Source organism: Gadus morhua, chromosome 18, assembly GCF_902167405.1.
Source record: "Gadus morhua chromosome 18, gadMor3.0, whole genome shotgun sequence".
NCBI lineage: Eukaryota > Metazoa > Chordata > Actinopteri > Gadiformes > Gadidae > Gadus > Gadus morhua.
In genome coordinates this window covers 17002381-17015192 of record NC_044065.1, presented here as the reverse complement: position 1 = coordinate 17015192, position 12812 = coordinate 17002381, and the positions used below count along the sequence as shown (strand labels likewise).

The 12812-nt window shown below is 44.2% G+C and overlaps 1 long non-coding RNA gene across 1 annotated transcript; it reads right to left on the bottom strand.

Moving 5' to 3' along the window:
- Positions 1-988: 988 nt before the first annotated feature.
- Positions 989-5428, bottom strand: LOC115531062 (uncharacterized). Its single transcript, XR_003973836.1, has 4 exons — positions 5236-5428; positions 4847-5036; positions 4277-4335; positions 989-4102 (listed from the first exon to the last, which is right to left on the bottom strand). It is a non-coding gene; the product is annotated as an uncharacterized LOC115531062 (long non-coding RNA).
- Between the last annotated feature and the right edge of the window lie 7384 nt (positions 5429-12812).

Genomic DNA, 12812 nt, shown 5'->3' with positions numbered 1-12812 from the left:
GTACATCACGGAGGCGTAGAGGATAAACTCTCAAACAACCTTCAGAAACGTACCAATGTTGATTTCTGAATGGGGTCTATACAATTTTGATCTGAGAGATCTGTATTAATGTCATACTGCTGGCATTGAACAAGGAGAAATTCTATAAGAATATAAACAGCTGCTGAATATCACCCAATGCACAGTAAATGGTTAGATAACACTTTATATTTTGTTGGTTTTCACCAGATGCTTTAACATGTTTAATGCTATAACATTTTTAACATTGGCATTTATGTAGAAGAGGACTCATTTTAATCAAATAATAATTCATAATTTCTATTGGTTTTAAAGTCTGAATAGTGGATGGAAAAACTACAATGTTCTTGCACTCTTGTGATTTAAATAAAAAGAAAAGCCAACAAATGTAATGTGTATGCCTACTTATCATTGTTATAGATAATTTCAGTGGAATAGAAACATTCCAGTCAAATAGCAATCAGTATAAATAGTTTATCTGTTGCCTTTTGAGACTAATGGAACATATTAAAATTGCTGAAGAATTGCAAGTTTGTAGTTCATAGTGACCACATGTAAAGATTCTCCTCATGTGTGCGAGTACCGTAACTGTCTTGTCAGCTCCTCTCCATCCTCTCCTCTATTTCTCCTCTTATTTCGTGCGTTAACATGTCATCAGGTTAAGCCACAGGGTACAGGTTAAGCCTTAACCCATACCTGATCATAAATGGTAATTTTAATTCATTGTTGCTTTCGCTTAATTCCAATGATATATATAATTAAGTGAAACGGCTGAATAGTAACTTTTAGACAAGACAAGTGAGACAGGGAGAGAATGAGATGCGTGCAGTGTGTGTGAGAGAGAGAGTGAGAAAGACTCAAAATACCAGTGAGGCCCTTGCTTTGAAAACCTTGAATTATATTTAAAAAAAAAAAAGAGATGAGATACTAGCACCCCTTATCCTCATAAGAAAGTGACACAGCACAGGCATTTTGGTTAATCGATCATTAATTTAATCAAAAACAAATCCTACTGATGTCAACAGTGCTTGGACATTGATTTTGTTTCAACAAACAAACAACAAAAAAAGGACTTATTCTGCCAGTTGGCTGGTGATTCCTCTAACGGTAAACTCAAGTGCAATTGTTCCTATTTTTTGTTACTATTATTGACATTTCTTTTATTCCCGGCTGGCCGGGTGTTAACATGCACAAAACGGAAACAGCAAACCGCAGAGAGAGGAGAGAAGAGAGAAGAGAGAAGAGAGAAGAGAGAAGAGAGAGAGAGAGAGAGAGAGAGAGAGAGAGAGAGAGAGAGAGAGAGAGAGAGAGAGAATCCGGTATCTGATACACACATCAGTACTTTCAGCTACCGAGGAGATGTTTTTGCATTGTTTTTCAGTATGCTAGCAATGGGGAAGCTCTTTCTTTCACTTCAAGAGGTCGTTAGACTGCGACACGTTTGTGCGTACAACATGTAACACGATCGTCACGGCGACCGGCGGTTCGAAATCCCCCCGGACGAAACTTACATTCAAGAGGTGACGGGGGAGGGGAGGGGGGGAGACTTTACCGAACACGCACACACGCACGCACACACACACACACACACACACACACACACACACGATAAAGACATTTCTCGGGTTGGGCACAGAGTTTGTTTTGGAAGTACTGAGGCGCCCAGAGGATTCTTCAAGTACAGTACAGAGTACATACAGTGTACAGCAAGTACAGTGAAGTACATGTATGTGATAGTACATACAGTACGGCAAAGTAAAGTTCAAAACAGAGTTGTTGTTGTGTGTTGGCTTCCCATCAGGGATCTGTTGAAGCTGCTGCAGTAGTATTGCTATAATAGTCGTTTGTCCTGTGTGAGACATTGAAATGATGGTGTTCATATGGTAGGCCTACACATTGGTAGCAGCTGAATCTCAACACACACACACAGATCGGATACATAACTAGTTGCCCTCAACAAAGACCACATGACAAATCCTTCTTGTGGATTGTAGCATTTGATTGTTGAATGCCGTGGACAAATGACTCTACATTTGTTTGAAGGTATTCCATAACATGGGTCATGCCAACCGATTCAAAAATATATATTGTAGTCACATTTTTATTTTTAAGGGTTTGACTTGTATCACTGACCATTCAACATCCACAGAGACTTCACTTCTATTCACAAAACCAACCAAAGGGGGCTCCATTTTGACAGTCATTTTACGTTCATAATTTAATATTCAACATATTTACACTGTTTCATATAATGCCCCAAACATCCCCCTTCCAAAGTCTTCCCAACTTGGCCTATACACACACAGAAACACACACACACACACACACACACACACACACACACACACACACACACACACATCTTCATGCTTCTTCAGATCACCTACACTTCATGTTAAAAGATTAAGGGTAACTTTTGTTCGATCCGCTTGACTGCTCAAGCAATCATTTTTATGTTTTCGGTTGAAAGAAATGAATGGATACAGACAAAAATGATTTTGACAATCCCATTTGAAAACCATTCTTCTTTAACACCAATATTTAGGTTAAATAATGTCAATGACACAACAATGCAAAGTGTTTTTCCTCATCTTGAACCAGAAGTGGTTGAGCTAACACGGGTTTGCCGACAGGGGAACTAGTGGATATGTACATCTCAAAGTTAGCATCTCATTAGCCTGGTCAAAATAATACCCAAGAGTGACAGCAAGAACTATTCGGCCTGCTTCATCAGTGGTACTGGAATATGTATCCAAATATCTGGAGAAAACATCTAAAATAGAAGGCTGCCAAACCTAGATTTCATCATCTTTAAATCTAGACATTTTTCTGTGCTTAATCAATTTCAACCTTTGTCGTTTTAGAAATAGGTTACATCTTTTTGATTAATCTACATCTCCTTTTAAATCATCTTATCTGAGAGAGAAAAATAAATCATTGCACTTGGCTACTAGAGTTTGAGGCTCGAACTATGCTGGTATTTCATCCAGTACATCTAGCTAGTTTTAAGCGGGGAGACTATATAATCTAAGGGTTTTCTATAGTTACTAGATGTATGAAACAACAAAAGTTGTAACTATGTATCTATATTTATGATTAAATGGTGTATACATCAAATGTTTTTTCACCATGACACCTCTAATTTCATGCGTGTAACTTAGCATGTAACGTTGAATGGCTTTCAGAGTCTGCTCTTCAACACTGATGCGTTACGCATTATACACATTTGTACATTTTGTCTTTTGAGGGAAGTTTAACATATATTTTTTTCCGGATTCATCCGTTAACTTGCATGAGTTTACAATTCGACATAAAAACGCTTTCCAGTCGACGGCCATTCCTGATGCAGAATTCGATGGTTTGACTTTCGACGTTTGCATGAAATGAAGCATGCTTTGCATGGAGTTTGCTCTCAATACCACAATAATTATTGAAAGAGTTGGAAAGGGTAATATCATCATTTCAAAAGTTTCCTTAAAGATTCATTCCACCTTTGAACCCATTTCTTCCAGGGGTTTAGGATCTACACGGGACAGAGGGCAGTACCTCTGGGCGTCCACTGGGGGTGTTCATACGTTAAACTAGCTGCTAAAAGCTAGCTGCTGAGAGCTAATGGATAAGAGATAGCGGCTAGCAGCTAACAGCTGAGAGCCAGCGGCTAGCTGCCAGCGGCTAAGAGCTAGCGGCTAGCAGCCAAGCGCTAGTTTCCCTCTACGGCTAAGACGAGACTTGTGCCCTTGAGCAAACAGTGACAGAAGGCTGGCCTCGCGACTCCTCGAGCTAACGGCTATCGGTTAGCGACTAGCGTATGAAGGCACTTCCTGGTAAAGCTTTCCACAGAGTATAGCACCTGGGAGAAATAAGAAGTAGCCAGTAGAAGCCCTTGTTTCCACGGGGGGTTGGGGTCCTGGTAGTGGTGGTGGGTGGGGGGGTGGTGAGAGGGAGGTGTTGGAGGACCTGGGTGGGGTCACTGCAGGATGAAGGCCAGGATGTAGTGCAGGAGTTTACTGCGGTGTGCCTGAGGTAGGAAGGTGGTGCTAAGCTCCAGGGTCGTCACCCTGTTCTCCCGCCTCTCCTTCAGAACCTGGAGAGCCAATCACATCGTAGGAACGGGTAAAGATGTCAGTGTCATTGTTGCTTGTCAAAAAATTTAGACAGTATGATTAACCCAGATGTTAACCAGTTCTCAACTCAGCACAACTGATGTCACATTAATCAATTATTATTAAAAGGATTAGCTTTTTATGTTTGCTCTCACCCCAAGCTCTTTGAACGTCTTCACTGTGTTTTTGACCAGGTAGTGCGTTGCACTTTCACCTAGAGGAAAACAGATGCATGATTGGTCAACTGGGAACCTTCACCAAACTGCAGTTCACATGACTGAATCACAACATAAATAATCTACCGTGAAGATAACAAACAATGTGCATAAAGAAATCAGGAGACAATCAAACAACAGAGTAAAAAAGGTATAAAACCTAATGAAGAATATACCATAGTGTTGGCCACAATTACATACATTATGTACTTTTTCTTTCTCAAATATACAGTACCGGTATATATATTTTTTTTTTCTGTACATTTGCAAAAAGTATATATTTTTTTCTTCTGAATGTTCATAATCGTATTTAAATATATTTTTTACATGCATTATTTATCGCATTTTACTCACTATATTTGATTACATTTTCCCTTGAATATTACTGACATTCTGTGATACCCAAATCCTAGTCCGGGATAAATGAAGCTTATCTGTATCTTGGAACCAATCCGAGGGCTGTGTCTCGTCGTGTCTCAGCCCTCTTTGAACCAATCAGAGAGAGCTTACCGTAGGCGGCCACGCCCCTCTCGGTGCGGGTCAGCAGGTATCTGAAGAGCTGCTGGGTGTACTCCCTCTCGTCCACCGGCTGCTTCAGGCTGTGGACCAGGATGGCCGCTCCGCTGTACGCCTCCAGCACCGGGCTGAGGAGACGCTGCAGGAACACAAAGAACTCCTGGGGCTCGGCGGAGGTGCTCACCTGCAGGGGGGGTGGGGGGGGGGGGGGGGAAGAGAGAGAGAGCGAGAGAGAGAGAGAGCGAGAGAGAGAGCAAACAAATCAAAAGTTCAAGTCAGTAACATGGGAAAAGCAACATGGCCTCTGTATTTCCGTCTCTTTTGTAAGCCGTGCCACTCAAAGCCTTCTACATGAGCGTCTTAAGGCCAAAGGGGGCACAGACCTTGAGGTAGCGGTCCCTCTGCTCCTCCCCGAAGTCGCTGTCCTCGTCCTCCTCGTCGCTCCTCCAGGACAGGGGCTCGGGGAACTTCTTGGGCCACGGCTCCTCGGTGGGGCTGGGACTCAACTCCTCCTGGTCCTCCTGGTGTGCACACACACACACACACACGAAAAACACACACACACACACACACACACACACACACACACACACACACACACACACACACACACACACACACACACACACACACACACACACACACACACACACACACACACACACACACACACACGTTGAAAACTGTGCCACTGCAAGAGGAGAATGTAATCCCAGCTAGGATCAAATATATATTATCTTATTTTGACTATTTAGTGGATTGAAACCAGCACCTTTCTTTAGATAGGGGGTCCAAGGACCTAGCCACCACCTAGCCCCCGATATATACACCACTAGGTATTTGCCTAGCGGTGCCGAGGGAAAGATGGGAAATACTATCAAATGTATTATTTAAACCAGTATGAATATTACCGTACATTTTTAGCAGGCAATCGAATAACGCCTGCGGTATTTATGAGATATTTTCTCGTAATTACGAGATCCTGTAGTGCTAACGGATAAATAAGGTGTGTAACTTTTTTGTCAGAATATCTTAGCTAGCATATAGGTTCACATGGTCAAAATTGCTATATTTGGCTTGTCTTTATGTTTTGGACTTTGTTGTATATCTTTCTATATGTAATTTCCTTTTCATATGTTTACGTAAATAAATCCCACTGGTTGGGTACTTAGGTGTCCTTTGATATTTGGGGTCAAGGCTGGTTGTTAGCCCCAGTAGGGCCAACTAGAGCTTGGGCGTAACATAATCCATAAAGATTTAAGTGAAGTTTATGAAGTTAATTATCAGAACCTATTGAACAAAATCAAAAAAGATCTGAGCATGTGAAAAACTCTACCGGACTGTCTTTCTAGCAGAGTGGATACAATTAAAATGATGGTACTCCCACAATTCCTTTTCCTTTTCCAGAATCTGCCAACATCAATTCCTTCCCAAAGTTGTAAAAGATGAAATGGCATAATAACTCATTTTATCTGGAATAACAAAAGGAAAAAGGTTAAATTCAAAACATTAATAAAATCTAAATTACATGGTGGACTAGCACTTCCAGACCTCTAGGCTTATTTTCATGACACACAAATAAATAACGTAATGAAATGGACTAATGATAATATTAAAGGGGATATATTATGAAAACAACACTTTACCTGTGATTTGGGGTCTTGTTTTGGGTCCCTGCAGCTCCAACACGCATGCAAACTTTGAAAAAACTCTGTACATGACTTTTTGAGTGAGATATGCATTTCTGAAAGTATCCCGCCTACAGTTATCAAACGAGCAAGTCAGTTTTGGCGCCCATCCTACATAGGAAGGGGGCACAGTTGAATATTACCTCCCACTTCCCTAACCCCCTCCAATCAGAGCATAGCTCTGTGGACCAGCGGATGTGCAGCTCTGGCAGGGGGAACTCGGCGGCAGCCCTGCACAGCAAAGCTCCGGGAGTACAATCCCTTTCTCTGCCGGACTAGTCCGGAGGAGGAGACATGGAGGAGAAAGGGATTATACTCCCGGAGCTGAGCTGCCGGACTGCCACCGAGCTACCCCCGCCGGTCTGGCCGCTGTCGAAGCCGTCCGGTCACCGCCGAAGCTTCGGCGGCAGTCCGGCGGTGTACTCCGGGCGCTGAACTGCGGCCGAAGATTTCCGGGTGCTCTGGCGGGTGTACTTTTGGGAGCTGAACTGCCGCCGAAGCTGGAAGGTCCGGCGGGGGTAGGTCTCGGCGGCAGCTCCGGCCCGCGGAGCTCGGCGGCAAGTCCGGCAGCTCAGCTCCCGGAGTACAATCCCTTTCTCCTCCATGTCTCGGTTCATGGACTTCAGAGAACCAAGGCCAAATTCCTTTCCCGCAATTCCTCTCAACAACCATGGCCGAGATATCCCCCCCACTACGAGTCTTTACTTGTTGTGGAAGAGCCAGAGACGTCAGACGCAGTCTTTATGATTCATAATATCATCCCAGGCGCACTTTTGGCCGTGATATTCGATATAATATCATAGAAATACCCATATGTAATATTATTATTGTTGTTATATTATATTTAAGCAATAGATCACGCCAGGCTGTGGTATGTGCTCATTATACCACTGTTAAGGGGCGTTGTCCGGCCTCGACGCGCAGCGGAGGGCCGGCGACCCCCTTCACAGTGGTATAATGAGCACATGCCACTGACTGAAGTGATCTATTGCTTTTATACAACGGTTACTGTTATGGCGAAACGAAGGTCATAGACACACTACATCTAAAAAGAAACCAAGAAAGTCAAAGTAATTAAAGAATACAAAAAAGTAGTCCCTCCTGGCTGCCTTCAAAATGCACGACGGTCGCTATGCAACACACTTTAGCGTCCCTCCGAGAGAAGGCTCGGCTAGAGCGGCTCGCCGGCAATTTATCCTATGGAGCAGTTCACTCGCCGTGTGCCTAAGCTTTCGTTAGTCTCTCCATCGCCTTGCTCACTCCCGGAGTAACAACATTTACACCCTATCATCCAACATATGTTTTACTTTGTAACTGTTTCTACTTCCAGGCGCGGAGTGATATGCAAACTTTCACAAAATGAAGGGGGACGCTGCGCGTCGGGGCCGGACAACGCCCCTTAACAGTGGTATAATGAGCACATACCACAGCCTGTCGTGATCTATTGCTTAAATATATATATAGAGCTCCAGGAGTCCGCAAACGGCAACAATCCCAATCCAATTAACCAGAATCAAAACCAAACAAAATGGACAGTGTCTTAGATTAGATTAGATTAGAAAACTTTATTTATCCCAAAATGGGCAATTTCGTTCACAGTTTCGTTCACAGTTTCCAGTCTCACATAATAGATTACTTAATAAATACAATAAATAGCAATAGGAGGTAGACAAAAACATATATCAAAGGCAATCCAACACACACATTTAACTCACAATTCATTTCAGCCCGTCAGTAACAACCACCCTGCCCCTGTGTCTTAAAAGTCTGGTCCTTAAAAGGACTACACACACAATTTGCTGTTGCTATGGCGGCGCGCATAGACGCGCGGCTTGGAGCTCCTCCGGCTGGTGCCTTCTCTAGTTTATTAATGTACAGTTTTATTTATGTCTTAGTTTTAGTTTAGTATCGGTAGACAATTGCTCTGCACACACCTACAGCAGACACGACTTGCTAGGGATCGGTACACACAGTGAAAGGGCCGTTTCAGCCGAGTACCTAGGCGAACACGGAATACCCGAAGACATCGCCCGGATACCGGGTGACAGTTGGTTCATGGTCCCGGATCTGAAGCGCAAGCGACGAAGAAGGGATCGTAAGCAACGACGGGGCCGCAGGGGAGGACTGTTAGCGAGGATGAAGAGATGCCCGGACAAACCAGCATTGCCGAGTATTTTCCTCTCCAACGTTAGATCAATTGCTATCAAGATGGACGAACTGAGACTGCGGGTTGCAACTAACAACATCGTGAAGGATAGCTGTGTGCTTATTTTCACGGAAACCTGGCTCCAGGTGTCCATTGCCGACTCTGCGGTAGCACTGGAGGGACGTACAGCTCACCGAGCTGATAGAACTAAGGCTAGTGGGAAACATCACGGTGGCGGCTTACTAATTTTCACTAAAGACAGCTGGAGCTCCAACACTAGAACTGTGAGTAGCCACTGTTCCCCGGAGTTGGAATATATCACAGTTAAATGCCGGCCTACATACCTCCCGAGGGAATTCAATGCCGTGCTGATCAAAGCTGTTTACATTCCTCCCGACGCTGATGCGAACATGGCACTGGCTCAGCTACATGACGTCATTAGTAAACAGCAGAGCATGGACCCTGAGGCAGTACACATCATCGCCGGGGACTTTAATCACGTCAATCTAAAGGTAGTACTTCCGAAATTCTACCAGCACATTAAATGTGCCACGAGGGGAGAAAAGACACTGGACAAGGTTTATACCAACATTAAACTAGCCTACATAGCTAGACCGCTGGCTCACCTAGGCAAGTCAGACCATGCGTCCATCCTTCTGATTCCAGCGTACACCCCCATCAGGAAAAGCGCTCCCATCACCACTAGGACAGTCAAAACCTGGCCAGCAGACTCCACGCCACTGCAGATCAGTCTCCATGACACCAGATGGGAGGAATACGAGCATGAGGACCTGGAACGGTTCACATCAACGGTCCTCCAACATGTCAGGAACTGTGCAGACTCCTTCACCATGGACAAGCCTGTCCGGGTTTACCCCAACACAAAGCCATGGATGAACAGAAAGGTGCTGCAGCTGCTCAGGGAGAGAGACTCCGCCTTCAGGTCAAAAGACAAGGCCCTTTATAACATCGCCAGGGCTAACTTGGACCGAGGCATCAAAGAGGCCAAGGCGGAGTACAAGGGCAAGATCGAAGACTGCTTCCGGAGCAACGACTCGAGGCGGGTGTGGCAGGGGGTCCAGCACATGACCAACTTCAGAGCCAACAGGCTCTCCGCCGACGGGGATAACCCACAGCTGGCAGAAGAGCTGAACTCCTTCTACGCACGGTTCGAGATGGGGCCGGGCGGGGAAGCGACATCACAACCCCCACACCCACCTGCCCCCAGCATCCTCACCCTCACAGAACACGAGGTCAGAACCCCAGAAAAGCAGCAGGGACGGGTGCTGAGGGACTGTGCTGACCAGCTGACCGGGGTCCTCACCAAGATCTTTAATCGGTCCCTGTCCCAGGCCATCGTCCCACCCTGCCTAAAAACCTCTACAACCATCCCGGTCCCAAAGAAAAGCACTGTGAGCTGCCTCAACGACTACCGCCCGGTGGCCCTCACACCCATCACCATGAAGTGCTTTGAGAAGCTAGTCCGTAGTCACATCATCTCATCCATGCCGCCCAGACTAGACCCACACCAGTTTGCCTACCGAGCCAACAGGTCCACAGGAGACGCCATCGCGACGGCTCTCCACTCCACCCTGTCCCACCTGGAGGAGAGGAGTAGCTACATCAGAATGCTCATGTGGACCTCAGCTCGGCGTTCAACACCATACTTCCGGACAGGCTGGTGTTTAAACTGACAAACCTGGGGCTACCACTCAACACCTGCACCTGGATTAAGGACTTCCTGTCTGACCGCCCCCAGAGGGTGCGGGTAGGCTCCAACACCTCCACAGCCCTCAGACTCAGCACCGGGTCCCCTCAGGGCTGCGTGTTGAGCCCCCTGCTCTACTCCCTCTATACTCACGACTTTATCCCCGTTCACCCCAGCAATGACATCATAAAGTATGCGGACGACACCACCGTGGTGGGCCGCATCTTGGGGGGAGATGAGACTGCATTCCGGGATGAGGTGGAGCAGCTGAGCAAGCAGTGAAAGGCTAATAACCTGCTGCTGAACCAGCTCAAAACCCGGGAGGTCATCATCGACTTCAGGAGGAAGAAGACTGCGATCCAGCCCCTGCTCATCGACGGTGGCTGCGTGGAGAGGGTCGCAGCCTTCTGGCTGCACGGACAAACAGACTTGTATCTAGTTTCTACCCCAGCAGGGCCATACAGGCGTTGAACGTTGCCAACACCTGACCTTGTACTATCACGCACACGCCCATAACATGTGGCAGCTATTGGGGAACTGTGCAATTCCCTTCGAACAATCTATTTATTTATCTATTCATTTATATTATTATATTAAATATTTATTTATTTTCTAAGGACTGTTTTTTCAAGTCATTCAACTGCACTTTAACTCAGTTTTAGTTAGATTTATATTAGATGTGTTAGTTTTAGTTAGATATATAAGTGTTTTATTTATTTTTTATTTATCATACTGTATATATTGTTTATGTATGTTCCTTGTCCTCTTTTTCATTAAGCACCAGGGTGGAGCTCTCCCAAATTTCGATTTACCTGTACTTGTACCTGTATTTTTTTTTGACAATAAAGATCATTCATTCATTCATTCATTCATTCATTCATTCATTCATTCAAATATATTCACAAAAACCAACCAAGAATGACGTAAACTCCTATGGCGACATTTAAACAAATATGATTTAGCCCAGTCAAATTTCTATAAATATTGACAACTTAGAAACTATATAAAAACATTCCCAAAAAAAAGAAGGCATTCAAGAGCAGCAACCCTTAATACGATTTATGATTAAAAACTATAATATTCACTTTCCAAAATATATAAAATGCAACAAAGAAATAATGAAATACAAAACAAGGTTGCATTTAAGTGGAACTTAGAATTAGGGGGACAGTTAAAAGAAGAAGACTGAATGGGCTGAGTGAAAACATTTATAAAAAGAGAATGTTCGTTAATGCGTCAAATTTTATGAATCACGTTCAAATAAGATTGCGTCAACGCGCTAATTTTGACAACCCTAATATATATATATATAAATGAGAGTATAAGCATGTTCACTATTTGTTCATGCACCAGAATTAAAAACAAAAACATGTTAGTGAGCAGTGCGTGATTCTGGGGATAGTCGCTAGGATGTGAATGGTGAAAGTTTGGGAACGACTGCTATGTAAGGGATAATGAATAGCAGCACTGACAGGGTGAACCGGACCCCAACCCGAAGCGGAGAGGTTTAACTTCACACAGTGTCTTTTTACAATTTATTTTTACCATTCGTAGTTTTGATCAGCAGAGAAATAGTTTGCCAAAGATGTTGACGTCACTTAGCAACCAAATAGGCTGGGGTTGATAAGTTACCGGACTACTTGCGGAGTGATACGAAAGAGGTGAATCCAGTGTTGGGAACGTTACTTTAAAAATGTAATTAGTTATAGTTACTCACTACTTGTTCTAAAAAGTAACTGAGTTAGTAACTGAATTACTCTATAATAAAAGTAACTAGTTACCAGGGAAAGTAACTATTTGCGTTACTGTAAAAAAAAGAAAGTTGCTATATGTCAAAGAATTTGGATTTTTCTGAGCAGTTTTCACTTGGCCTTAATGTGTTAAATGGTTGAACTGCCCATTCAAGGCCCTGATATGCTTCAAACTGAGGCCCCGTCCACACTAACCCGGGCAAACGCATAAATATTTATCCGTTTAGCCCTTACGTCGACACTGAAAACGATGCTTTTTCGAAAACGATCGCTGAGGTGGATAAATGTGAAAGCGCTGGGTTCGCGTTGTAGTGTGGAGAGGGTAGACAGAGGCTTTCAGAAACGATGATGTTCGGCTTCCATGACACTGCCACAAGCTTGCGCTCGAGGCCGAGACGTCAAACCAAAAAATGGCAGGTGAAATGAAAATGATGATCTCTCTGTACAATGTACTAATTTATCTCCAGAAACCTAGCAACATATTGGCTCGAACACATTCGTTGCTCCAACGCCGGAGACGAGCGCTGTACTAATGTTCTTCATTAATGGTAAAAAACCAGAAAGACGACAGCTCAAACCGTACTTGGAGTGGCGAAAATGATTAACCAGCTGATCAACTGTAAACATCAGCTGATCGCGCACCTGTAATCTAAAGAGAGTGGCGGGT